The sequence below is a fragment of the Pinus tabuliformis genome, chromosome Q (genome assembly GCF_031772625.1).
Source record: "Pinus tabuliformis cultivar Carrire ecotype Pingquan chromosome Q, CPIR1, whole genome shotgun sequence".
Taxonomy (NCBI): Eukaryota; Viridiplantae; Streptophyta; class Pinopsida; order Pinales; family Pinaceae; genus Pinus; species Pinus tabuliformis.
The window spans coordinates 732,680,874-732,707,709 of record NC_142296.1 but is presented as its reverse complement, the minus strand read 5'-3'; positions in this window follow the sequence as shown (position 1 = coordinate 732,707,709).

Here is a 26,836-nt window from a genome sequence, read left to right as displayed (position 1 = left end):
CCTTATTCAAGGAATTGCATTTGTATCCTTATTCAGTGGTTATCTTTCAGTTTTAAAAGTGTCATTGAGTTCTGGGTAGTGACCTAGGCTCTGGGCCTGAAAAGTGGCACAAATCCCAGAGACGCAGGCATAAGTTGGAGGAGAAAAGTCCATGGACGTATAGATACCCATGTTGTGGGAGCGTCTAGAGCCTCGTAGATGCTTGCATGCCCATATCAAGGGAGCGTATGGGGGTTTAATGGTCTAAAACTTTAGTTGGTCTCAGGGGATGGTTACTTGAGTGGTTGGGTTGGCTTCAGCAGTGTGGAAGGTTTGCGTGGTGTGTTTCCATCGATTTTGCTTCCTTAAGGTCACCTAGGAGGTTGAATCACATTATAGTGGCCTCTCGTCACATATTTACTTTGGTTGGCCAGTTACTTGGGTAGATGTGGGGGGAATGTGTTACCGAGTGGTATCAAGGCATGGTTCACCCCTCACACTGGATGGGTAGTGTGTTGGTCATGAATTCATGTCGGTTGCATATGTGTTCCTTATGCTTTTAGTCCATGTGCTTGTTGCATTTGCATGGTGTTCATCATGGTTGTAGTGATGTCACCATGTGAAGGTTGATGGTGTTGTTGTGGAATGTGTCATCATGAGTGTATGTTTGTATATACATTTTTTATGCATGTTAGTGTCTACATGTTGTTATGCATGTATTGTCATGGTTATGGTTTTGCATGTATAGTAGATTAGAGATACATTGTGATGGTCATTGTTGTGGTCTTGCGTCATCATGATGTTATTGGTTGTTATGATGCTAATGTGTTGGCTGATATAGAGCAGGAGATGCAGACCATCAAAGTGAAGTTGCAGCATTGGACCTCGAGGAAAGAGTTGTCATGCAGGTATGTAGGTTAAGGGTTGTTATATGCATTATGGTTACGTGTATGCCTTTCATTCTATTGATGCTAAGGTTACATACATGATAAATTTTAGTTGATTAGTGTAGTTATATGCACATGTGTCAGATAGTCATGAATGATAGTAACCTGTGGTTGTATGCATTGTTGTTGTTGTTGTTTTATGTTAGATAACTTGATGATTATGTTATATGATGTTGATGAGTATGTTATAGGTTAACTTGTTGTTGTTTTATGTTAGTTAACTTGATGATTAGGTTATATGTTGTTGATGAGTATTTTAAATGTTAACTTGTTGTTGTTTTATGTTAGTAAACTTGATGATTAGGTTATTGCAACTAAGATCTCGATGTTATATGTGTCGTGATAATTTGGATTGGTTTATGCAAATGGTTAGGGTTATGACATTCAGGTATGAGTTAATATGTTGTGATATTATGTCATACTAATCTATACTGACTGCGTAGATGTGATTATTATGTATGAATGGTAATTGTTTATGAGTTTATGATGTGAACATGTTAGCTAGTGACTATTATGGATATCATGACCTTATTTATGTTTGAGTTGATATTTTGTGAAGTTATATCATGCTAATCTAGATTTATTGTGTAGACAAGATAACCTCCCCTGAGATACATTAAGGTATGAGTTTTATTATGTCGTCTATTTGGTGTTTGAAAGTTTGACTATGTCGTTTATTTGGTGTTTGAGTGTTTGGTTTCTACTATGTCGTCTATTCATTGTTTGAATATTTGATTACTCGAATGATATTAGTATGTGTTTATAATATTTCTTGCCCAAATGATCTTGTTTTAAGATGGTTGTACTAATACATATGTGTTGAGACAACTGATATGTACTTGAGTGTAACATTATGTATTATGAATGATGAATGTGAGTTGACTATGGATTATGATATAGTTGTTAGACTTGGTAAAGGTCGATTTCAAATTAATATACATGATGTATTGATTTTTGGAACATGAGACTAACATGTGTGAAAAGTTGCAGGGCAACATGCTTGGTATTAGCATGACAAGGTAATAGCTGAATTGTCTTTATAACTAACAGTTGGGTGATGTGATAGTGCATAGTAAGACTCAATTGCAACAAGGAAAAGGGTAAAAGAAAGGAATTGGGTGAAAATTACTTTTGCTGACGACCAAAATTCCAAATGAATGAGTGCTTTGCATACATGAAGTCTTCTTAACCTCAAATTTTTCTGACATTATGAGGATATGTGTTATATTATTAAATATGTATATGACATGTATAACAAATGGTTCTAATTATGGCTAGATTCCTCAAAGGATTAGAGTCCCTTGAGAGATGGCATGGATGTGTCTAGTTGCAAGCAACATGCTTGGCACAACAAAGGGATTGCATGGCAAAGACACTGCCATGAAATTCTAAAGAAGGTTCAGGTTGAGCTTTCCTTTGGAAGCACTGGGAACCATGGGGATTGAGTCATGGTGTTTGTTGAGAGTTTTGTGATTTCGTTTCATTGTGCTTTGCTTGAGCTTGATTTGCAACTTTGTTTATGTCTACTATATGGCCATGTCACCTTGTTTGCGGTGTCGTATTGTTATTGGTGTTCATGGTGTTCTTCTTGTTTGTTTATTGTGACTGCCTTCTAAGTTTTGAGTCTTGGGAATTTGTTGGGAAAGAGGAAATTTGATGGAACTCTAAGAGAGAGGTGTGGAACCCAACATGTAATGAAAGACTCAAATGAAGCTGGTGCATGTATAAGGGTAGTTAAAGGTAAGAGTATGATAGTCAGCTAAGTTGGTTGGGTCCATTAGTGTAAATGGATGGTGGCAGGACAATCATGAGAAAGCTAACATGAAAGGTGAAGTAAATGGATATGAGACATCAGATGCCTTAGCTATCTTGGGAACAATTGTTCTCAACGTTGTGCATAGATAAAGGTTGTTTTGTTAACCTTGACCTTATGTTATCTGGTAATTATGTTATGATCATGATTATGCTGATGTTTATATATGTATACATGTATGTATGTCGTGTGTGATAGGGTCTTTATGGATCAAGGTTGTTTAATGCTAATGTTTATATATATATATATGTATGTATCCATGTATCTATGTCACTCTCTGATAGGGTTGTCATGGATCATTCTTGTGGAGGAATGATTGCTTATGTAGGTGAATGGCATGACGATGTTCCTTATCTTATGGGGAATCATGTGGGAGAGTAGCCATGACAAATATACGAGGTCAATATCATGTGGATATGGATTGATATTATATGCTTGTATTATTCCTATGTTTATGTTATGGCAGGTAACTCTAAGGGATACATCAACTGAATGAAAGCAGTTAAATATGAGGCATGCTAGGATAAGCATGGATGATAGAGAGACACTAGAAGCAAGGTTTCCTGTTAGAGACAGTGTGGTTTTGGTTGTTCGGTACTACTGTTGTGCATATGTTGTATATGTTGTACATATTGTATTGTGCACATGTTGTATATGCAAGGATATGTACATATGGTGTTGTGTGCATGTGGTGCTATGTACATATAGTGTTGTGTGCATGATTGTACAAGTGCTGTTGTGAGCATGTGGTGTTGTGTACATGTTGTACATATGTTGTTGTGTACATGTCGTGCATATGGCGTTGTGTACATGTAGTGTCGTGTGCATGTTGTGCATGTGGTGTTGTGTACGTATGGAATTGTGTACACATTGTACAAGTGGTACAATGTACATGTGGCGTTGTGTACATGTTGTGTTGGTTGTTTCGTTTACATGTGATGTTGTGTATGCGTTGTGCATGTGGTGTTGTGTCAGGTGGTACTATGTACATGTTGTACATGTGATACTGGTGTACATGTGGTATTATGTGCATGTCGTACATGATGTGTTGCGGGCATGCAATACTATGTATGTGCATTGTGTAGTTGTGGTATCGTGACATGTGTACTTATTGTGTTGTACTCTATGTATGTATATGTATTTTGTTGTGGTGTACACCAAATGTAGGAGTATGCATTGTGTTGTGTTGTACAATAGGTGTAAGTGTATGTCATGTGGTATTTCAAGTGTAGGTGCATGTATTTCATGGTATTGTATGTCGTGTGTGGTTGTATGTGTGATGCACACTATGTGTATGTGCACATGGTTGAGGAGAAGGCACTGGGTGTTTGTTGGGTGTGGCAACCGATTCGGTGTGCGTAAGGAACAAGGACAAAGTTAGAAGCTAAGGATTGATTAAAGGATAAGTATCTATGTTATTTCAATTTTATTACAGATGTGATTTATTATTATGGTCTATGATGATTACATGTGGTCTATGATTATGAGTTATGATGGTTACATTAGAGTTATGATGATTTCATGCGATTCATGATTTTAATTTATGATCACTGCTTCTGGAGCTAACCAGATGTGATATGTTCATTCATGATGATTTGATCAAACAATTAGTTTGACTTGTGACAGGAAGTAAACAGAGTTGCAAGTGTATCTTATTGACAAGCTACCAATGAGGTATGATTTGAAGTTTTTTAAATTTGGTTTGAATCTAATGGAAATTATGTGCTTGGTATAGGAAAGCATGTAATGCCCAATTGGGTGGTTGAAACTGACTACAAGAATTAGTAGCAACAACAAAAGGAATTGGAATAGACAACATTATGTTGGTAAAGCATTCAGGAGCAGGGCCATTGTGGGATGCTGATACCTAATACTGTCCATTGATTACCATGAGCATGCTATGACCGATATGATGGTTTTAGGCCGATATATGCCTTGGTTGTTGACCTTATGATGCGAGGAAGCCTTGCCAAGGGATGGATCACCCATGATAGCGGATGTCAGGGAACTTGGAAGGTGAGTGACTAAACAGAAGGGGGTGACCGGATTTCCCAAGGGATTGTGTAGCAGAGAAGGGAAGGTCAGGTATATATTTGTTTTGGTAATTAGCATTGCCAGATGGAATCAAATGCACATTGGCAGTGTGCCCTGGAACAATGAGATGGTAACTGTTCACTGATAGGACAAGTGGTGCAGGATTATAATGCTAGACATTGGATGCAACTATGACTTTGTAGTGGATTCTGGAATTCCTGGGAAGGAGGTGAATCATGGTATTACTTTCAGGGAAAATGTGTATGCGTGTATATGCGGTTATTATTGTAAATACCATAATGAGTTGTGTTATAAAGATATCATAAATGGTATGTTTGTCATGTTTTAGGAGACGATCATTGTAAATACTACAACGAGCTATGTTATAAAGTTCCATGGACAATATGTTTTGTTTTGAACGCTCTTGCTGGCTATAGGTGTCATTAAACATCGAGGATGGTGTTCCCCCAAGGGGGAGGGTTTTGTAACAACCCTGGATAAAAAATCCATGTAAATATAAAAATATAAGACCACGGTCATGGGACACATATTCGAAGCTGAATGGTGAGGAAAAAATCCTAGTGGGTGTTCATTTTGGTTATTATGGCTAAAGGAAATTGGCAAAAGCAAATGGAAAATGATTTGCAAAGGAAAAATGGCATTTTTGAAACATCTATTTATGAAAATAATGGAAATTAGGAGAAAAGGAAGGTGGAAGGTCACAAGTTGCATGTGAGGAGGAAAATGAAGGAAAATAATGGAAAATGAAGAAAATAGAGTCCTCATTGATAAAAAGGCTTATGAGGACCAGTTCATGGACTTTTTTTAGTTTAGTTTTGGAGCTCTCTCATTATCCTCTCTCTCTCTCTCTCACTCTGAGACACATAGAGTTTTCTTGGAGCACTTTGGAATTGGATCAATAAAGACAAAGGAGGCAAGAGGAAGGAAGGAGCAAACAAGGAAGAGCAGTATCAAGCAACCACATCAAGATTCTTTGCAGGTATATATTTGCATGTGTGTTTTCCTTGATAGATTTGACATGCATGGTATTGCATGTGGTTCTTTGTTGTTATGGCATGGGTTTTTCTAGGTGTGACAAAGTTTTCAGCCTAGCCTTGCCATTTCTAGATAGCCATGGTGTGATGGGGTTCTCATGTTTTGGTTGAGCTGAATTGTTGGATGGATTTGAAGCTGAGTGAGGTGGATCTATGAATAAAAGAACGCATGGCCTAGTAACCCCTAAACCAGATTGTGGGTTGTGGTAAAGATGGATTTTGTGTTACCTCAGTGGGCCTAGGAATCCTCGACCGATGAATGGTGGGATATGTGGTAAAGCCTAGAGGTGGGTGCTCTCCATCAGGCCTAGTAAGGTATGGGATATGTGATAAAGCATGGAGAGTAGGTCTCGGTTTACGGTCTAGTGATCCAATGTGGATTGCGGTAAATCCTAAGAGAATAGGAGACATGAAATTTCCTCACGGTGTAGGTGGAGAAATATGGTGGCATCCATGCTTATTTTGGCCTAGTGATCTAGTGGAGATAATGGTAAAGCTTGTTATTAGATGTTTATTGTGTTGGCCTAGAGATCCGGTGTGGATTGCGGTAAAGTCTGGTTTCTATTGATGAGGATGAGGTGGTTTAGCCTTGGGATGCCCTGGTTGGTTCTTTTGATTTGAGTCCCACATTCATGATTGGAATATGGCACGAGGGTGATTGGCTGAAGAAAGATTTGGATCTACCAATCTATGGTGGAGTGGAACGTGGTAGTCCCATACTGGGTCAGATTTTGCATTCATTAATAAGAGTTTCTTTCCCTGGTACCATATGTGTAAATGTACTGGTTTATATGTGGATTTTATGGCTATTGTATCCTTGATATTTCTGTTTTTATTATGTTAGTTATAAGCATGTATTATGACAGTGATGATGTATGGCTCTCCTCATGTTTTGATTTGTAAATGAATGAACAATGTATCTATGACCTAATAGATGATAATGCAACTAATGATATAAGGGAACAATGCTTCTTAGCGATTCTCAGATAAGTATGAGACCCCTATGCTCAGATATGTTGTTTAAACCTGTAGATTACATATTTGTGACATGTTTGACAAAATGCCTGTCATGGCTAGTAGGGGTCTAGTCAAGTCCTTGTTCAAGTAATTGCATTTGTATCATTATTTGGTTGTTATCTTTCAGTTCTAAAAGTGTCATTGAGTTTTGGGTAGTGACCTGGGATCTAGGCCTAAAAAAGTGGCACAAATATTGGAGACACAGGCACAGGGTTGAGGAGAAAAGTACCTGAATGCATGCATACCTATGTTGTGGGAGAATCCAGAGTCTCCTAGATGCATGCATGCCCATATAAAGGGAGCGTCTAGGGGTTTAATGGTCTAAAACTTCAGTTGGTCTCAGGGGTCGATTACCTGAGTGGTTGGGTTGACTCCTGGGAGTTTTGTTGCTGACATGGAAGTTTTGTGTGGTGTGTTTACATCGATTTTTCTTCCTTAAGGTCACCTAGGAGGTTGAATCCCATTATAGTGGCCTCTCGTCGCACATTTATCTTAGTTGGCTGGCTACTTGGGTAGATGTGGGAGGAAGGTGTTACAGAGTGGTATTAGAGCATGGTTCACCCCTCAGGCTGGATGGTCGGTGTGTTGGTCATTCATTCATGTCAGTTGCATATGTGTTCCTTATGCTTGTGGTCCATGTGCTTGTTGCATTTTCATGGTGTTGATGATGGTTGTAGTGATGTCTCCATGTGAAGGTTGATGGTTTTGATGTGGAATGTGTTGTCACGAGTGTATGTTTGTATATGCATTTGCTATGCATGTCAATGTCTATATGTTGTTATGCATGTATTGTCATGGTTATGGTTTTGCATGTATAGTAGGTCAGATATGCATTATGATGGTCATTTTTGTGGTATTGTGTCATCATGATGCTATTGGTTGTTATGTTGCTAATGTGTTGGCTGAGATAAATCAAGAGATGGAAACTATTAAAGTGAAGTTGCAACATTGGAACTTGAGGCAAGAGCATGTTGTCATATAGGTTTATATGTTGGGCATGCAGGTATGTAGGTTAAGGGTTGTTATATGCATTATGGTTATGTTTATGCCTTTCATTCTATTGATTTTATGGTTACATCCATGATAAATGCTAGTTGATTAGTGTAGTCATATGCATATGTGTCAGATAGTCATGAATGATAGTAACCTATGGTTGTTTGCATTGTTGTTGTTGTTTTACATTAAATAATTTGATGATTATGTTATATGTTGTTGATGTGTATGTTATATGTTAACTTTTTGTTGTTTTATGTTAGTTAACTTCATCATTAGACTATACGTTGTTGATGAGTATGTTCAATGTTAACTTCTTGTTGTTTTATGTTAGTTAACTCGATGATTAGGGTTATTGAGACTAAGATCTTGATGTTACATGTCTTGTAATAATTTGGATTGGTATATGCAAATGGTTAGGGTTATGAAATTCAGGTATGAGTTAATTTTTGTGATATTATGTCATAATAATCTAGACTAACTGTGTAGATGTGATTATGTATGTATGAATGATAATTGTTTATGAGTTTGTGATGTGAACATGTTAGCTAGTGACTACTATAGGTATCATGACCTTATTTATGTTTGAGTGTTTGGTGTCTATTATGTCGTCTACCTGTTGTCTGAATATTTGATTACTTGAATGATATGAGTATGTGTCTATAAGATTTCTTGCCGAAATGATCTTGTTTTAAGATGGTTGTACTAATACATATGTGTTGAGAGAACATATATGTACTTGAGTGTAACATTATGTATTATGAATGATGAATGTGAGTTGACTATGGATTATGACATGGTTGTTAGACTTGGTAAAGGTTGATTTTGAATTAATATACATGATGTCTTGATCTTTGGAACGTGATACTGAAATGTGTGAGTAGATATAGGGCAACATGCTTGGTATTAACATGAAAAGATAATAGTTGAATTGTTTATATAACTAATAGTTGGGTGATGTGATAGTGCATAGTAAGACACAATTGCAACAAGGAAAAGGTAAAAGAAAGGAATTGAGTGAAAATTCCTTTGGCTATGTGTTATCACTTAGAACTAAAATTGATATATGTAACTTTTCATCCTAGCCCGATGACAAGGTCAGTGCTAGTTTATTTTTGTTTTAAGTTTCTTCCCTTAGAATCTGAAGTTTTGAAGAGTTTTTGAGTCAAGTTATTCTCAGCTCCCATTGGTTCCCCTCCATCTACCATTGTTTTATAGCCACCTGTTATCTTATGTCAGCCACCGTGTCTTTTTGTAATTTCGCAGCAAAATCATGATTAGGCAGTTTCGCAGCGCAATCATGATTAGGCAGTTTCGCAGCGCATCATTCAAATTTAAAACTGACCGCGCTGCGAAATCATGGATTCGTACATTTCGCAGCGAATCTTTCCCGAAATGTCAAATCCGTTAGGTGAGTCATAGGCCGTGTCCTCTCATGTCAGCTCATGTACCCCTCTTATCACATTTCACCACTCATTGCCACTATCACCACCACTAGATCTGTTGATACGCATGAATCATCATTTCCAAGAAAGACCACCGTGCATAAAACTTAATGATGGTCGTAAGTCTTGCATGAAATGACAAATCTGCAAGATTACAACTTGAAAGATTTTAAACGACAAATTTTAAGATTCAACTGCAAAGATAATCAAGCGAGGCTGAATTCAAACAGAAGCTGAATCACAATTCCAACCGGAGTTGGTAGTCATTGTTTGCGAAGATTTGGAAGAATCAATGGAGAAAAAAGAGCACAGATCCGGCAAATGTCTAAGGACTGAGCCTGAAGGCTTAGATATAACGCTGAGAAATAAAGAGGTGGAGAAAGCATTTAAAAAGGCCGGGTGCTGGAATTTTTGCAAAAAGTTACAAGGAGGGCACGCACAGGTAACCAAAGAATTTGCACTTAACTTCACAGGCTTGAATTCAAAGGTAGCCATGATAGAATTGCAGGTTTCACCAGAAGTGATATCTACTGTGACAGAGATCCCACGAGGACAAGAGCAATGGTTTAAAAATTTCAAGTTTGACATGAATCCTTGCAAGGAGTTTTTGAAGGATGAATTTGTAAATGAAGATTTAAGTAAGGCAGTGCCCAGGAGTTATGTCAAAGAATATTATGCACATTTACTCACCTGCATACAGAAATATCTGACTTGTGAAGGAAGATATAACAAGGTTTACTCTTACCATTTTAAACTCCTTTTGCATTTCACCGGGAAGGTCTCCATAGACTTACCTTTTTATCTTTTCCGTAGTTTGAGTAAGATGTGTGATAAGGTACAGCTGAGGAAAGAGGATTGTGAAACCTCTTTGTTTCATCATGGTTTGATCAAACTACTGGTTTTAGATGGGCTCCAAAAGATAGACAGAGATTGGAATTCATTCATTTTTATGGCTGGCTTCAAAAGCCAGACTGGCCTCACTCCTCTACCTGTTAGAGATTCTACAATAGCTGAGCTCCAAACAGAAGCAAGAGCTAAAAGAGTTCCAAATTCACAAGTAAGAAAACAAGTGAAGCCACTCATCATCCAAGATCAACCTCAGCAATCAACTAAGGAAAAAGCTCATGGTAAAAAGACTGTACCTGAAACAAGCACATCTGAAGTAGTCTCAAGGATAAGGACAAGAAGCCAGATGAATAAGGAAAAAGGTAAAGCTGTAGCAGTTGAAGAAAGCCCAGTGTCCAAGGGAAGTTTAAATGCCTTATTACAGGCTATTGACATTGAGCAGTCTCTACCAGTCCAAATTGAGTTGATACAGTCAAAACAAGAAAGCACCAAGAAAGCCAAGGCCTAAAAAAGGCTTAAATTTGATGAGCCAGCTGAAGAGTTTGTTTTTAAACCTAGAAGACCTATGAAAAGGAGATTCCAGCAAGTACAGGAAACACTGTCAAGAACAGAGGAAATAGGGGAAGGGTCATAATGTTGGCAAAAGAAAAACACAGGCAAAACAATCATCACATCTAAAGAAGATAATATAGCAGCCATAAAGAGCCAATTAGAATCAGCTAAGCATGAGATCGCCAAATTGAAGAAAGCTGCTAGAAGACATGCAGTCATACACGCAAACTATTATAAAGATCTATGGAAAGGGAATGAAACTGTAGAAGCCCAGTTGAATTCAGTGGTTGATGGCCATTCACAATTTCACACCTGGAGAGTACCAGCAATCAAAGAAGCCAAGTACATCAGAAGGATCAATATGCAACTGAGAGCTGGGAATAAGGTTATGAAGAAACAAATTGAAGATCTGAAGGCACAACTAAGCCAGCTTAAAGGACCTGCTAAATGAGTTTTCATTTCAAGTAAGATTCCATTTCAAAATTTTGATAAGTTTGCTTAATCTTATCTTTCTGAAGAAATCTAAATCCCTATTCGGCCTTTGGAAAGTCTAAAGAAGTTTTTGGCAATCAAGCACTCGCTTAATAAAGGTCTCAGGTTAAAAACAAGCTGTTTTAAATAACTTAGCAGTTTCGTAGCGCGCTACGAAACTGCTGAAAGTGATGATTTCAACATAAATCAAATAGTTTTGAACTATAAGAGGGAATTTTGAAAGGGGAATGTCTACAAGGTATGCAAGGCATCAGCTGAAGCTATTATGATTCAACCAGGTCAAGACACGTGGAGATAATATGCATTCGAATCCAACTTTAGATTTTTATCATAAAGTAAGCATATTTACCACACTTCAGGATATGTGAAACAGTTTGCAAGAATTTTGGCTTTCACGCATGAAAACGGTGGACAGCACATCAAGGACATGGCAGTCTGCTCCATTTTGGGTAATTAAAAGATAAAGGATATACTTCATTGGATCCGGACATGTTAAGGCAAACTAAAGACCGGTACACAGGGGCAGTTTGCTATGATTCAGGGTATTGGAAAACATGTGACATTGAAGACAAACATGGAGCCTTGAAGACCCATCACAGCCAAACTAGAAGGGGACCAGATGTCAAAGAACGAGGATGATTGTAGACCAAGACTGTTATGGAATTAGAGTCCTACTTGATTTAGATATCTAGAAGGTCTAGTGGAAGTTTGTTACATTTAATAGGCAGTTAAAAGCTAAATAGGTGTCAGTAATAGAAGTAGTTTTCGAATTCCCCTCATGCTGGAGGAGGAATCTCGATCAGTTAGAATAAGAGCTCTATATATAGCTGAAACAACAATGTAATCAAGGTTGGAAATTTTATGAAAAAGCTGGTATTTGGCCTATGTAAGACTCATTTTCAGTAATATACATGCTGAACTTTACTTCTCAGGATTCATGAAGGATTTTTTATGTTCAGAATATGTGATGTTGTCCTTTTCTTAATTCTTACAGTGGTATGGATGTATAATCACTCAGAATTCACTGAATGTGCTCTGACTTCCTGTATACATTTATAAACTGTGTGGTCCCATATGAGTTTATGTTCTGAATGTTTAAATGCTGAATGCCCTGACTTCCATGTAAGGTTGAGTTCATTGTTATATTGAGGTGTTGTTGACTCCATAAGCCCAATGGATAGTTTTGTTTAATGTGTTTCCACCATTCATATTTTTCACAGTTGTTCTACAAGAGTTAGCCATCTTATCTTTAATCAAAATCATTAACCCATCAAGAGAGAGCCCTCTCAGGTTGAGGAGGCTAAGCCTCAGCCTAAAGTCGGTTTGAAATAGTTACTTGAAGTCTTCCTGGTCTGCAGCCTTCCAGGGCCTGATTTTGAGATAACATTTTGGTGCGTCTGCCGGGAGCCTGAAGATTATTCATTCCCGAAATCATGAAGCTGAACTTCTGAAGGTAGCAGGAGCTCAGAAGGTTTTCGAGGCTGCATTCTACCTTGGTGACTCCATACAATCTTAAAGTTAAAAAGGTGGCTTCGAGAGGAAGATATAGAAGGAGTAATCCTGACCCAGATCCACCTACTCCTGTGGATAATCCAAACACCATCTCAAGGAGCAGGCAAAGATTTCCTGATATACCAGGTACTTCATCTTTTTCGAAATCTTTGTTCCCTAAATTTTCTAGAAGTCATGAAGATAAAATTGTAGATGATAAAATTCATGAGGTATTGTTGAGGTCTGAGAACGAAGAAGAACTTATTGGAATTATTTTAGATTTACAAAAAAGAGGCATTGATACTTCATCCTTAGTGTCACAAAAAGATAAGGAAGAGTTTTGGGAGGTTGTTACTTCAGAATTACTGTTAGAAGAAGAAGATTTGAATCAACTCAAAGAGCTTGATCCTTTTGAAGTTTTGCTCAAATCCAAAACTGGTTTACCCCTCCCAAATTGGAGTTCCTTTGTCAGTGGTTTGCAAAGTCCAAATAGTCCTTTTCGTACTAATACTTTATCCTCTGCCTCTGCTAGCCCAAATAGTCCTCAGACACTATCTCACACTAGTTCTGGTCCCACCGGTCATACAATACCTGTTATCACTGCTCCTCCATTCATTATGGCTATACCTGCTAGGTATGCTCCACTAGCTCTCCCTGCTGTTTTACATGATCTTCCTAGGAAATATGCTGCCAGAATTCCAACATGGGGAGGAGATGAAGATATTACAGCAGAGGAACATGTGGATAGGTTCAATGATTTTGTTGACAGGGAAGAAGTGGATGATGAAGATGTAAAACTAAGATTGTTTGCTCAAACTTTCATTGGGGAAGTCAGAAAATGGTTTAAAGCCCTTGGAGCCGGAAGCATTCATAGTTGGGTAGAATTTGAAGATAGCTTTCTAAGGAAATGGGGAAACAGAACCAACCCTGTCCAAGCCCTTACTGAATATAACAATCTTAGAAGAGCTCCAGAGGAAACTGTCCAAAACTTCTCTAAGAGGTTTAATAAAGTATACAATTCTATTCCAGCTCATTTGAAACCTCCTGGAGCTTTGGCATAGTTGAGATATGCTGAATCATTTGATTCAGATTTCTCTCTTTTACTCAGAGAAAGGGAGTCTGCCTCTCTTGCTGACATGAAAAATGATGCAATTAAGGTGGAGGTGAATATGATGGCTGCTAAGAAATCAAAGATGGCAAAGACTAAGCTGAAGGAAGAAGAGAAACCTTCTACCTCTGCTTCAGAAGACAAGTTTGAAACAATGATGAAAACCATGGAAAAATTGATGGACCGACTAGCTCTTGGGAATGCTTCTGCCCCTCCAATACAGCAGGAACCTCAATTCAGAAACCCTCAGTACAGAAGACCTCAGAATCAGCAAAGGCCAAGAGACAACATAAATCAGCAGTCAGATCCTCCAGTGAGACCTCCCTTCCAACAAAATTTGGTAGATGAAGAAGATGAGCCTGAAGTCCCTGAGGAATCAATCCATTGTTTTGATGAAGAAGTGTCAGGGATTTTCTTGACTAAGGAGGAACATGATGAGTCCAGTATGATAAAATCAAGAGAAGAGCCTTCAGATTTTTTAAAGGGCTATCAGCACGCTATCTTTGAGATGCAAAAGCAGTACAATCTTAGGAATAGAGATGTTCCTATTACAACAAACAAAGCACAGCCCAAGAAGAATACCTCAAGGACAGTTGAAGATAAAAAGGAAAACTCAAAGGTGGTTGAAGGTAAGGATGATTCTCCCCTTGTCAAAAAGGACGTTCAAATTCTGTCTCCTCCTAAAGAAATTGACAAGACTACTTCTGTTTTTAATCTTGAGAATGAGATTGCAAAAATTAAGATATCAGTCCCTTTTAATGAAATTCTCAAGGTAGACAAATACAGAAGCAAAATTGTTGAAATGCTTAATTCACAACTAGGAGTGGCTGATATCCTAAATGTACAAGAAGATAATCCTGTTATCTGTTTGGGTCCAAGACTTGAGGATGAACAAAATGAAGAGTTTCCCCCTTTCTACATAAGCATTAGCATTCATGATATGACTCTACATAATGCTATGTTAGATTCGGGGGCATCACATAATCTCATGCCTAAGGTAATCATGGAAAGACTGGGGTTAGAGGTAACTAGGCCATATAAGGATTTATTTTCCTTTGATTCAAAAAGAGTCCAATGCATTGGTTTGATAAAAGATGTTGTTGTGGGGCTCACACAAATTCCAGCAAAAACAATTGTTATGGACATTGTTGTTGCAGACATTCCACCGAAGTTTGGGATGCTTCTTTCAAGGTCATGGGCAGCAAAAATCAAGGGCACAATGCAGATGGATCTTACATATGCTACCATCCCAGTGTTTGGTGAACAAAGGAGGTTGTATCGTGAGACAAGGATGGCCTACATGGTAAGCAGCAAAGACAAGCCTCAGAATTTTCCTATTTATTCATGTGGTACTGGTCTTGGATCAGCTATCCTTTTCAATGAATCAGTTGGTAGAGAATCACAAGATGAACCTGCGGAAAATCAGTGTCAAGAAGGTCAGCAAGGAGATGAAAGAGACATCATGGGCTACTGGTCATTATACTTTGATGGATCAACAGGAAAAGAAGGGGCAGGAGCTGGGATTTGGATCACTAGTCCAACTGAAGAAAGTAAGTTTCTCTCATACAAACTAAACTTTGATTGTACCAACAATATGGCTGAGTACGAATCTCTGATTTTAGGTTTGGAAGCCTTGATAAAATTGAAAGCTAAAAACATTGCTGTTTGTGGAGATTCTGAATTGGTAATTAAACAAATAGAAGGTGCATATCAAACTAAGGATGCAAGGATGAGAGCATACAGAAACTTAGTGTTGGAAATGTTGGAAAAATTTCAATCCTATTCTTTTAGCATCAAAACTAGAGATCAAAACTCTATTGCAGATTCTCTTGCTGTTTCTTCCAGTCTCTTTATCATTCCTAAACACTCTTCTGAAAATTATGAAGTGGAGGTTCGCCATAGACCAGTCATACCAGATAATATCACAAATTGGCAAGTTTTTGAGGATGATCAGCATATAAGGAACTTCATTGAATTAAAAGAAGAGTTTGAACACAATCAGATAGATCAGCAGAATATGTTAATAGAGTCAAAGGAAAGTTCTGAAGTCTTACAATTACAAAACAACTTAATTCCTAAAGGCCTCATTCCCCTTGAGAAATTATTTGATCAAAATGATGTGTTCAAAGCACCAAGACTACAAGCTAATGAAGAAGAAGTAGAAAGCTGCAATTTAGGAGACTCGGTTGTGCCTAAGATAGTCAAGATTTCAAAATTCCTTTCAGCTGATATGAAGACTAAATATGTTGATATGATGAAAAGATTCATTGATGTTTTTGCATGGAGTTATGCTGACTTGAAACAATATGACTCTTCAATCATACAACATACCATTCCTATCAAGCAGAATGAAAAGCCTTTTAAGCAGAAGTTAAGAAGAATTAATCCTCTTCTAATGCCACTGATTGAAAGAGAAGTGAAAAAGCTCTTTGATGCTAAAATTATTGTTCCAATCAGATTCTCAAATTGGCTTGCTAATTTGGTACCAGTAAGAAAAAAGAATGGAGAGATCAGAATTTGTATATACTTCAGAAACTTAAACAAAGCTTCATTGAAAGATAATTACCCCCTCCCCAAAATGGATTTCATTCTGCAGAACATTGTTGGTTCACAAAGGATGTCTATGCTTGATGGTTTCTCAGGGTACAATCAGATTCTTGTTCACCCAGATGATCAGGAGAAAACGGCCTTCACTACACCATGGGGAACATTCATGTATGCAAAAATGCCATTTGGCCTCATGAACGCGGGAGCCACTTTCCAGAGAGCAATGGATATTGCTTTTGTTGAAGAAAAGGACAAATCAGTGGTGGTTTATCTTGATGATATCACAGTTTTTTCAAAAAGGGAAGAAGACCATTTAAAGCACCTTGAAAGGATCCTACTGAAGTGTAGGAGGTTTGGTATTTCTCTAAACCCAACCAAAAGTATTTTTGCTTTAACTTCTGGCAAACTGCTTGGTCATATTATTTCTGAAGAAGGAATTAGGATTGATCCTAATAGAGTTAGTGCAATTAAAAAATTAGATCTACCAAGGAGTAAGAAGGAGATTCAATCCTTTCTTGGGAAAGTTAACTTTGTTAGAAGATTCATTCCTAATTTTGCTGAAGTTGTCAAGAACATAACAAAGACGTTAAAGAAAGGAGCAGATTTTAAATGGACAGTTGAAGCAAAGAAATCATTTAAAGAGATCGAGAAGGCACTTACTCAAGCACCAGTACTTATCAGCCCAGATTTTACTAAGGAGTTCCTTATCATCACATTCGCTTCTGAAGACACAATTGCTGGAGTTTTACTGCAAAAAGGAAGTCAAGGTACTGAACAACCCATTTCTTTCTTTAGCAAGACATTAGCCAATGCTGAATTGAAATATAATATCTTAGAGAAACAAGCCTATGCATTGGTGAAAGCAATTAAGGATTTCAGAATCTATGTTTTGCACTCTCACATTGTTGCCTACGTCCCAAATGCTGTTATAAAAGATATTCTTACACAAGCTGATCCAGATGGAAAAAGGGGAAAGTGGATAGCAAAACTGTTGGAGTATGACATTGAGATCAAACCCACAAAGTTGGTAAAGGGTCAAGGCCTAGCCCAATTGTTGACTCAGTCAAATTTGGACTGTATTGATATTAATTTAAGCACAGAAATCTCAGAAATTTCTGAAAATGAAGAGGAATTGGTCCAAATAAATGAGAAATTCTTGATCTCAGAATGGTATAAGGATATAGCATTTGTTTTGCAGCATAATAGAGCTCCTGATAACCTTTCAAAATCCAAAGCTCGGTTTACCAAATTGAAATCTCTCAGATATTTTGTGTATGACCAAAATTTGTTTTGGAAAGATGCAGGAGGAATATTATTAAACTGCCTCATTGAAGAAGAAGCTGATAAAGTAATTGATGAGTTTCATAAAGGGGATTGTGGAGGACATCACTATTGGAAAGCCACTGCAAACAAGGTCTTGAGAGCTGGCTATTTTTGGCCAACTATGTTTAGAGATATCTATAAAAAGATAGCCACATGTCATGAATGTCAAGTGTTTGAAGGAAAGAGAAAGCTTATGCCACTGCCCTTGGTTCCTATTTATGTTGAAGCACCTTTCCAGCAGTGGGGATTAGACTTTATAGGGGAAATCCATCCTCCTTCATCAGGACAGCATCGCTGGATTCTCACAGCCACCGATTACTTTACAAAATGGATAGAAGCAATACCCACAAGGCAAGCAAATGATTCAGTGATTATTTCTTTCTTAGAAAATAATATATTATCAAGGTTTGGTTGCCCAATGAAGATCATTACAGACAATGCTCAAGCTTTCAAGTCCAAAAGGATGATTAATTTTTGTCATCAGTATCACATCTCCCTTGGACATTCCACTGCTTATTATCCACAGGGAAATGGTTTGGCTGAATCATCAAACAAGAGCCTTGTGAGAATCATTAAGAAGCTGCTGCAAGAAAATAAAAAAGCTTGGCATTTGAAACTGAAATATGCTTTGTGGGCTGACCGGATTTGCACAAAGAGGTCCATTGGAACATCACCATATGAGCTAGTATATGGGGCAAAGGCTATATTTCCAACATCCCTTGGAGTACCAGTAATGAAGTTGATTCAAGGACTAGAAAAGGAATAGAAGTAATAGAAGTAGTTTTCGAATTCCCCTCATGCTGGAGGAGGAATCTCGATCAATTAGAATAAGAGCTCTATATATAGCTGAAACAACAATGTAATCAAGGTTGGAAATTTTATGAAAAAGCTGGTATTTGGCCTATGTAAGACTCATTTTCAGTAATATACATGCTGAACTTTACTTCTCAGGATTCATGAAGGATTTTTTATGTTCAGAATATGTGATGTTGTCCTTTTCTTAATTCTTACAGTGGTATGGATGTATAATCACTCAGTATTCACTGAATGTGCTCTGACTTCCTGTATACATTTATAAACTGTGTGGTCCCATATGAGTTTATGTTCTGAATGTTTAAATGCTGAATGCCCTGACTTTCATGTAATGTTGAGTTCATTGTTATATTGAGGTGTTGTTGACTCCATAAGCCCAATGGATAGTTTTGTTTAATGTGTTTCCACCATTCATATTTTTCACAGTTGTTCTACAAGAGTTAGCCATCTTATCTTTAATCAAAATCATTAACCCATCAAGAGAGAGCCCTCTCAGGTTGAGGAGGCTAAGCCTCAGTCTAAAGTCAGTTTGAAATAGTTACTTGAAGTCTTCCTGGTCTGCAGCCTTCCAGGGCCTGATTTTGAGATAACACTATGTTTGAAAACCGCAATTCCAAATGAATGAGTGCTTTACATACATGAAGTCTTCTTAACCTTGAATTTGTCTGACATTATGAGTGATGCAGGAGCATCTAGATGACGGGTGAAGACGAAAGGAAAGGCTGTTTGGTCTCTGAAGAGGACAAAAGAGGAATTTGCTGAATGAACAATGTAGTTGTTTTTGTTTATGTTGTTTAATTTAATAAAGAACAATATGTAGGAAGGTAGAGGATTAATTAGGTATATTATTGCAAGTAATTAGTTTTATTTTCATGTCAATAACGTAGGATAATAACAGTTCTTGGAACTAAAAATGTGTAACCAACAGAATGTAACTGTTAGAGCCTAGATTTGCCTCACGCTGAAAAGGAAAGGTTCTAGGTCCACATCAAACCACGCTCAGCCTCGTAGCTAGCCCTACGAGGACAGGAGAGGGCTCTCTTTTGGTCAATATTAGCAAAAGATAATCAATGGGGCTGGAGATGACAGAAATGCAAATTTATTTTAGGCTAGGTATGAAGTGCAAGGATTTGATTTGATTTTTGGGGGTTTTTTGTTGGAAAAAGGGAAAGGCAAATTTGGGTCCGGGGATGAGGCCTAGTTTTTGCGGAGTTCTGATTGGGGAAAGGAAAGCAATCGTTTTGATGCTTTGGATTGAATGAATGGATGGATCAGACTGGTGAGGGGCTAAGGAGGGCAAGAGGGTCTCAAGATTCCTCCTCAATCAGATGAAAACATGTAAAATCAAACAAAATTTCAAGGCAGAGCACAACAGTCCAATGAATTCTACCTCAATCACTCATTTGTTTAATTTCAGAAGAAAAGAGAAGGGAAAATGAAACACATAAACATCAGTGAACTTACAATTACTTAGAGAAAAACACCATCAAAACATAGAGCCACATGAATCCCAACAAGTGCTACAAAACCCTGGTATTTCCTTTGCCAAAATTGCATAAATTAAATGTACAATAGAGTGCCAAGCAATCCCAAGTATCCAACCATGAAAATGACTGAGAAATTACATGATATAGACAAGCCTAACTCCTTCCCATGCCTCTAGGGGTCGAGCTCATCATTCTAGGAGCTGTTTGAACCAATTCTAAACAAGGAACTGAAATCTAGGTAGTCAAACAACTTACCCCTATATGCTAGGAAACTGATTCATTCATTTAATTTTCACCTTTTAGTGAATGAATCCTATAGAACAAGTAAAAATGTGCCAATATTACATCATGGTTATAAAATTACATCATGAAAGTTCAAGAATAAAATCAAGAAGCAAAACTGGTCAAAACTGGGCGAATTTATGAGCTGAACAGTGAAAAATGGGAAAAAATCCTCTATGCGCCGCGCCTGATTCTCTATGCGTCGCGCCACTTTGGAGCTGAATTTGAGGCACTTCCTGAAGTCCAAATTGAGCCCAAGTGTGCTTGTTGGAAAGGTCTGCCTGTTTAATTTCCAAACCAAGTGGAATTTCTGAATTTGGATGTCATTTGCCCCTCCAAAACTTCAATCTCCCAAGACTACTTCCTGTGTGTCAAAATAGGGGCAGTGAGGTCATTTTTTGAGTGTTTTTGGCCTCCTAAGAACTTAAAACCTGCCGAAATTTCTTGGCCATGCACCAGCAACCATGATTTTTAATGCCAAATCCAGAAATGTAAAGTTTTTGCAATTTGGAGCTCCCTAGCAAAAGTGCGTGCCACGTGGTGCGGCGCATAGGGAGGAAAACCCTGTTTTTTTGTGCCAAAATTTGTCAAAATGCCAAAAATGCCCCAAATTTCTTGAAATTTGGGCTGGACCTTCTTTATCAAGTATCATGCTGGGCTAAAGAGGCTTTGGCCAATATTTGAAGACGATCAAGCTCCCTTTGCCTCTTTTGCTTCCTTATTGCCTTCTTTAATTTTGCCTTTAGATTCCTTATTCGTGCCTTGCAAACCTTGTTCCGTGCCATGTAGTGGAAAGCCATGTGTCTCAGTAATGCTTTGTCCCTATCAGCTTTGTCCAGCAGTTTCTCCAAGTGGATGTTGACTCTCTCGAGCCAAGACTCCCGATGCTTGCTAATGTGTGAGGTTTCTTGATGAGATTTATGGTGATTTTAGTTTTCTGCCTCCAAGGGTAAGAATGTATGAGGGACTGTGGAGAGAGAGGGTAAGAGGGGTTTTAGAAATGTTGCTGACTAGAATTTGGGAATAGAAGGGTTTTAGGGATAGTTTTTAGACTTTAGGATAACAATTAGGGTTTAGGAATGTGTAGCTAGGGTTTGGGATAGTGGGAGTTAGGAATATAGGGTTAGTGAATTTAGGGATATGGGAATTAGGGATATGGGGATGAAACTAGAAAATGAATGTGGGAAACAAAGAGTGTGGAAGTGAGGGAATGGAATTTGGCAACAAAAACACCAAATACAAACCCTAAGAACTTGTTTGTGAGCACAAATTGCAAGGTATTAGGGTTTGAATTTTCTTTTACACAACCACCATAAATTGTATGAAAAACTCCTTCACTAGCAAGGAAGAGGGCTTAAATTACTTGCACACTAGAAGAGTTGAGTGATTTTGGAAATTTGAGGGAGTTTTTGAGAGAAATCAGGCTTTTTAGCCCAATGCGCCGCGCCTTCCCTATGCGCCGCGCCAGTGTAAATTTACACTGGAAATTGCTGCCCAATGCGTCGCGCCTTCCCTATGCATAGCACTTTTTCCAGGAGACTTTTGGAGGTCTTCCCGGTGTCCAAATTGGGTGCAGGATAGCTTTTTGAAAAGGTATTTGAGTATAATTTCCAAAAAAATTTGAATTTTTCAATTTGGAGTTAATTTTCCCTATAAAAAATCAAATCTCCCAAGACTGGTCAAAATGTGTCAAATGAGGCTGCCTCAATGCAGGGTGCTGTTGCAGTCAACTTTTGAAGGTGTTCCTCAACTCAAAATTGAGCTCATGATAGCTCATTGGAAATATATTTGTGTCTAGTTATCCTTTTACTCATTAAGCAAGTACTTTGGCCAACCAAGCTAGGAGAAATCTTGATTTTCCCAAGATCACTTCAGAGGTGCATCAATTCCCCCAAGGCAACTGTATTTTTGACATTTCTCTAAAACCATGACACCTGTGTAAAAAGTGAAGGGGATTTCTTTTCCTTGGCCTATTTTGGAAAAAAACCTCTCTCAGTTTTCCCAAATTCATCTTTTATTTCTCAGAAACATCATTTTAGTAAAACCTACCCCGATGTTTGGAACAAGAGATTTGCCGAAATGAAGCGAAATGAAGGGGATAGGGGGATTCTAAATTCTTGAGGAAATTTTGAGAACTAGGGAGGGATGTTAGGAAATATGGGAAAGTGGAATTTCAGAGATTGAGTGAGGGGAAGGGGTAAAAAAGGGCTAAACACAAGTCCAACCTAGAAAATTGCCAGGTTGTAGCAAGAAACTAGGGTTTGTGCAAAAATGAGGAATTTGAGGGATCTCAGTGATGGGAAGTTTTTAATAAGGTACATTAAGGATAGGGGAAGGTGTATGAACATCAGGATATAAGTTTTGCTGATGATTTTACCATCCAAGAGAAATTACCTTCAAAACCCTAGGAGAGGGAAATGAACTCTACCTAGACGCAACTGAAGTATGAACAAGGTGGAAAATGACCCATTAGAACCTGACATGATGATGAAAAACTATGAATGATGGTACACTCAACTGAATGGTGACATGGAACGACATTTGGACAACCTTGAAAAGAGTGAAAACAAACCCTAGACCTAATACCTAGTGACCAAATTTTGCTTGAAAACTCACTGAAACGACAAAATTTGACCTTGACACCTTAAAATCACTTTGTAAGAGCATGTTTGATCACTGGAGGAAGGCTGCAAAGACTGACACTAACAGTAACCAACAATAGCTGGAATAAAACATCTCCATACAGTCATTTAAAAAAATAACATAACGCAATTGTAAGGGTTCGACTTTTTGGAGGAGAGAGTGAAAAAGCTAATAATATATCTCTGAGCACACAGACATTTTTTTTTCCAATATCCTGTAACTGTCTATCTATCTGTCATTCTGTTCAATTTCTAGAAACAGTAAAAGTCTAATCTTTGTTTTGTTTTACAAGCATGTACACACACATGTGTTTCGAATTGCATTGATTCAAGCAGGCCTACGAACCCAAACGAATTTGCATACATAACTCAAGAACGCATTGCAGAAACAAGGGATAAAAACCCTGAACCTAAAAAGTATACAAACGCAGAGGAATCCTGGACGACTTTGTATAGTTCGAGCATCAAAATACAGACAAGGCACAAGCATTTACGAACAACGAACCAAGTAAATTATACAAGTATGCCCGAAGAAAAAGACCCACTTGTTTCATTTATAAAATAAGCATGAGAAATATCTGTTCAATCATATATAGTTCCAAAACCTCGTTCAAACATTTATACAGTCCATACGATAACACCTTACAAAGTTCGAGGGTATCATAGCATGCGGGCCTAGAAACCCTAAGGAAAATCCTACAACAATTAACCACCAGAGCAACCGTGCAAGCCAACGGCCTGCGACTACATACAGTCGACGGCTCCAGAAATCATTGAAACAAGAATTACAATAACCCTAGCCTACGACAACAGAATACCAGTGACAAGAAAAACAGGGAACGACCCTACCTGGGTCTAGCCGGAGCCTCGAAGAGCCGAAGTCCGAAACCCTCCAGGACATTACACCTGCAACGACAAACATTAACCGAGGTTCATAAGTATTATGTGGCAGAGTAGGTAAAAAATAGAGGAAAGAACGAAACCAGGGTTCGAGTTTACCTTGCAGAGACAAGCCACAGTCATTGCAGTCATTTAGGGTCACCCTGCTCACGGAGGAGCAAATATATCAGTTTAACTGAGTGAAAAGAGGAAATGACTGATAGCATAGAACAAGAAAACTTACCTTTGCATTGCTGAAGAAGCTGAAGTCGAGACCCTGCAACCGCATCCTGTTCAAAACTGAGAAATACAACCAGAGACTCAACAACAGTCGCATAGAAGGATTCAAGACCAGAAGGAGTCGCACTATCCAACAAACAATCGACATTGACACTACCCACAGAGAAATCTCAGAGTCTAAACAACAAACTGCAGTTTCATAACTGACAGCAAGAATAGGTGCAAACAAAGCAACGTGAACAAATTAACATTCAAATAGAGGTTTATACTAGATAGAGAAGCTGACGAATTTTTTCAGGTCAAGAGCCGAGCCAGAACACAGTAACAACAAAATTTACACAGAGACAACCGCAACACAACCATAACGTAGAGCTCTCAAGACTCTAGCAAATGTGCATGCAAATGACCGAAGTTAGGGTTTGAGTCTCCCGTACCAAGGCGGGGTTGACAATCCCAAGGGGTGGACACTTGTCCATAAACTGATAGCGCAAAGTATCAATCATAAGTGCAGACCCCAAATCCTCTTTAAAATCATTACAATCAACTGTTGGATGAATCAATATTATATGTAATCCAGTTGCCATCATTAATTTCATTCATTTTTGCATTATTAACTTTGGGTAGTGTGACAAGGGTGGGCTGGACCCATCAAGTGGTATCAGAGCAGGAAGTTGAAAGAGTCAGGATATGGAAGTTGGAAGACGAGGACGTGGGAGAGGTGTGTGCAGAGCAACAGATGAAGGATTGAGGGAAGAATTAAGGATCCTTATTGCTCGTTTAGAGGCAGTGGAGGCAGGAAGGAGAAGGGATCCAGAAATAGGAGATGATAGTGAGGAAGAAGCCACAGTTACAACAGACGGATCGGATGAGGAAGGGCCGGAGATGAGGTTGTTGAGGTCTGTAATGTTGGCCAGCAACAAGCCCAAACCAGAGATTCCTAACTATGATGGCAGCCTGTCCACAGAAGTACTGTTGGACTGGATAAGTGAGTTGGACAAGTATTTTGAAAGTGAAGAGATCAGCGAGGACCGGAGAGTCAGGTTCGCTGCAACCAAATTGAAGGGACACGCAGCCCTATGGTGGGATAGTGTCCAAGTAGAGAGAAGGAGAATGAACAAGCTATTGATAAAGAAGTGGTCAAGGATGGTGGCCAAGCTGAAAGGAAGATTTCTGCCTAAGGATTACTAGGTTGCACTTTATCGACAAGTGCAAAACTTAAGACAGAAAGGGATGATAGTAAGGGAGTATACAGAAGAATTCTACCGGGTGAACTTGAGAGCTGGTTATACCGATGACACTCCGGAGAAGATAGCAAGATACATAAACAGTTTGAGATTGGAAATACTGGATGAAATCAATATTCTTTCCCCGAGAAATATAGAAGAAGCCCATCAGACTGCTGTGAAGGCTGAAGAAAAGATTGCTAGAAAATAAAATGCTAGGAGAGGACGAGGAACCGACAGAGGACGAGGACAGTCCTATGGTAGAGGACGGACTATCAGTAGTAGCGAAGAGGGCAGTAGCTCCAAGGCTTCAGGAACATCAGAGAAAGGAGACAACACTAGAGGTGGCAGGCCATATCAACGAGGAAGAGGGAATGGCCGAGGTAGAGGAGCTAATTACCAGTGCTACAGGTGCCACAAATGGGGGCACAGATCTTTTGAATGCCCTGAAGCAGAGCAAGCTGGCCAGAGGGGAACATTTGTTGCACAGCTTGAGGAAGCTGAGGCACTGCCCCAAGAAGTAGAAAATGTAGTGGAAACAGGGGAGGCCTTGGTTCTAAACAAAGTATTGCTGAAGCCAACCAAGGAAGCAGCTGAACAGACCCAACGAAAAGCACTATTCTGGACAGTTTGCAAATCACACGGAAAGTGCTGTAAATTGATCATTGACAGTGGGAGTACAGATAATTTGGTTGCCACTGAGATGGTGGAGAAGTTGGGATTGAAGTGGCTTAAGCACCCCACCCCTTACAAGGTGTCGTGGCTGCAGAAAGGCCACCAGCTGTTGGTTGATGAACAGTGTGAGGTTGAATTTCACATTGGTAGGTACAAAGACAAAGTTATCTGTGATATTATGCCAATGGACGTGTGTCACATACTGCTGGGAAGACCATGGCAGTATGATTGGAAGGTGGTACATGATGGAAAAATGAACTGCTACAAGTTTGTTAAGGATGGAATCAAGCATACGCTTGTACCCATCAAGGAAGAGGAGACAACAGAAGCAAGCAGGACGAAAGCATTGTTAGTAGGTGGAAAACAGTTTGTGAAATAGATCGAGGAAAACAAAGTGAATTATGCTGTTGTGAGGAGGGCAAAGACAATGTTGTTGCACACAGAAATGTCTGAATTGCCTGCAGAAATTCAAGAGATGCTGCAGGAATTCAGAGACATTGTAGTTGATGATTTGCCGGACAAGTTGCCTCCCAAAAGAAGCATCAGTCATCATATCGACTTCATACCCGGAGCAAGCTTACCAAATAAGGTAGCATATCAGATGAGCCCCAAAGATAATGAAGAGATCAGGAAACAGGTGCAGGAGTTGCTAGATAAAGGGATGATAAGGGAAAGCTTGAGCCCTTGTGCAGTACCAATAGTTCTCGCTCCCAAGAAAGGAGGAGAATGGCGGATGTGCACGGATTCACGGGCCATCAACAAAATCACCATTAGGTACATGTTTCCCCTACCAAGGATGGACGATATGATGGACTGCCTAAGTGGGGTAGCATACTTCACGAAGATTGATCTGAAGAGTGGCTATCATCAGATCTAGATCAGGGAAGGAGATGAGTGGAAGACAACCTTCAAGACTAATGAAGGGCTGTACGAGTGGCTGGTCATGCTGTTCG